Source organism: Anopheles coluzzii, chromosome 2, assembly GCF_943734685.1.
Source record: "Anopheles coluzzii chromosome 2, AcolN3, whole genome shotgun sequence".
NCBI classification, from domain to species: domain Eukaryota; kingdom Metazoa; phylum Arthropoda; class Insecta; order Diptera; family Culicidae; genus Anopheles; species Anopheles coluzzii.
The window spans coordinates 57,421,198-57,423,764 of record NC_064670.1 but is presented as its reverse complement, the minus strand read 5'-3'; the positions used below and the strand labels follow the sequence as shown (position 1 = coordinate 57,423,764).

Here is a 2,567-nt window from a genome sequence, read left to right as displayed (position 1 = left end):
GAAAGCTATTGTTAAACATTGATATCATGTCGTTCAGTTTCACATAGTCAGCTTTAGCAAAGTTATAACGATAAAATGCGGTTGTCGTCGAGTTTTGTCGAGTCGTCGAATTGCGTCGGGTCGACGAGTTAATACGTATATTGAAGTCAAACGCCGGATGGTAGGAGTCAAGAGGTACAAGCGGAACAACACTTGGAAAGACAGGCGAACACAATTTAGCTGCAGCATTGTTAGCGTAGAGCAGGTCAAGCATGCGTCCGTGCGAATTATTGATGTGATTAAGTGGCACTAATCCGTTAAATTTAATTCCATCCACAAAGGTGTTGTTGGTGGTACAGATCTGCGTTATTGCAGGTGACGCGCACACAAATATACTCGAGAGAACGATCACGGGAAGGTAATTCTATCGACTCGTATGCGTTGGAAACGGCTAGCAAAACACCACCACCGCGAGAGCTAAAGCCGCTGAGAGAGCGATCACAGCGGTAAACAGAGAAGTTGTTGTTGAAGAGAAGAGCAGATGGAATGTTGTCAACAAGCCAAGTTTCCGTGAAGGCGATGAGGTCGAAGTCAGCCTCCGATACAGCTAGGTGAAATTCTTTTGTTTTAGTACGCAAACCTCTAACGTTTTGATAATAGCAGCTTAAATACTTAGCGGTAGCGTTGTCATTGTGGCGGTTGGATAAAGCGGGTATACGGTAAGTCAATTGAGCTGCGTTGTCAGAGCATGAGGCTTGGCGTGTTTGTTGCGTGCAATCGTCTAGTTGAGAAAAAAGCGATCGATTGTAGACTGGTGCAGGTGCGGAGATGAAGCGCGGTGGTTTTGGGGCGGTCCAGAAACAAGTGTTGAGTTGGGTGCTTCCAAGGTATCATTCACCGGGGGGTGACACTGTTGTGATGATGTTGTTTCAGGACCAGGTGGAGTAGACGTGCGTGCTGCTAAACGGTGAGTCGTTGGTGTGCGTGTGGTGTAGCGGTGATCAGTACTAGTAGCTGGTGTGCGTGTTGTAAAGCGGTTTCGGGTGGCTATAGGAGATGAGGTTTGGTGGTCGTGTTGACGGGATGGAAAAAACTCACGGATGGTGTGACTGCCGCATCTCGAAGGATAGCCGGGACTCTCACTTTGAATGAAAGCCAATTCATGCTGTCCACACTAACCCCTATTCTCAGCAAGCAATACGCTATAACGTCATCGGTGGCTAAGCGACGCTTTACAGAAGCGACCACTTGTTCCACAGTGACGGCCGTTGATAAGCGGGATAGGCGGATCCAGATCCTATCTGTGGATGGCTCACGAGGTGCAGCTTGAAGCGGCGATGATAACGGATCGGTTCCCACCAGTTCATGCGGTTGTGTAGGTGCCGGCTGCACGTCAATCGTGGTATTGGTGTATGCGTTTGGCGATGACGCGTCACAAAGGATGTTACCGCAACTGTTTACAATTCTGTTTACACCAGGAGATGCCGAATCCTCGATTACGCGCCTCCGCTTTCTACCAGTGCACAGTGGGCAACGGCCATACAAACGCCGGGATGAAAATCAATTCCTCGTGCTATTGCAGTTTTTCTTCATGCAATACCATTGCTCTTACTATACAGGGCAGTACTATACTAAAATCGTCAAGACAGCAAAAAAACCTTAATAATTATCGCTCACAACGTTTCATTATTGTGTAGTACTTAACAGCATCAACAATTATTGTTAAGAATTTAAACAAAGGCGGAGTAAGTTCCTTACTAAAAACGATTTTTTAAGTATTACGCGCTAAAACAGCCGAGTGTTTCATGGTTAGTTTTGAAAAGAGATGATTCCTATCTTAAGACCTTTTTTAAACTGTTTTTCTCTGTTCAGCTTTGTTTCTTATGCCTGTTTGTTTCAAATGCCCGTTTAGGACAGGTAGTTCGATACTTGCGGTGTATGGCTCATACAACAAGACGTCAAAATCGCTCGTGCTATTTTCAAGAAAAAGTTCAATATTTTTCGGGGTCGCGGATGGTCGCAGCTAACTTCAACGTCAATACGTAGGAAAAATGTTGATCTTTCCTATGATATACGACTCATGAGTGAAATCGAGTCGAATCATAAAAAATTTTGCTCTCCAAAATGAAAATATCCAAAAACTCGGCAGTGATGTTTGATTTTCAATCATTTATGAACTTTAAAAACAAGTTTTTGCCAAATATTCTGACATAACATCAAAGTATGACAAAAAACCTTTCCAACGACACATTAATTATCAAAATCTAACCATCATATACTAAAATATGATGGTTTATGTTCGGTCGAAAAATTGCTCAAATTTGGGACAAAAAACACAAAGTTTACACTTTGATGGCCTATATCTCAGTAAGTTTAAGATAAAAACGTGAAATATTTTGGTTTCAACTAAGTTTAAGTATCTATTTTAAGAAAATGATTATGGTGTTAACCTGCGATGAAGTTGGTTTTTCGATTTTTATACAGGCGTTTGCCCAATGTGCAGTGGCCGGTCGAGGATCAGGATTCCGAATGTGAGGCGTGGATGCAGTTTGAAGGAGGGTAAAACCACTGCGAACTTCGGCGACAAT

At 43.3% G+C, this 2,567-nt stretch overlaps 1 pseudogene; it reads right to left on the bottom strand.

Annotated features, from left to right (window-relative positions):
• Nucleotides 1–268: 268 nt before the first annotated feature.
• Nucleotides 269–1,572, bottom strand: LOC125906929 (uncharacterized; annotated as a pseudogene).
• Between the last annotated feature and the right edge of the window lie 995 nt (nucleotides 1,573–2,567).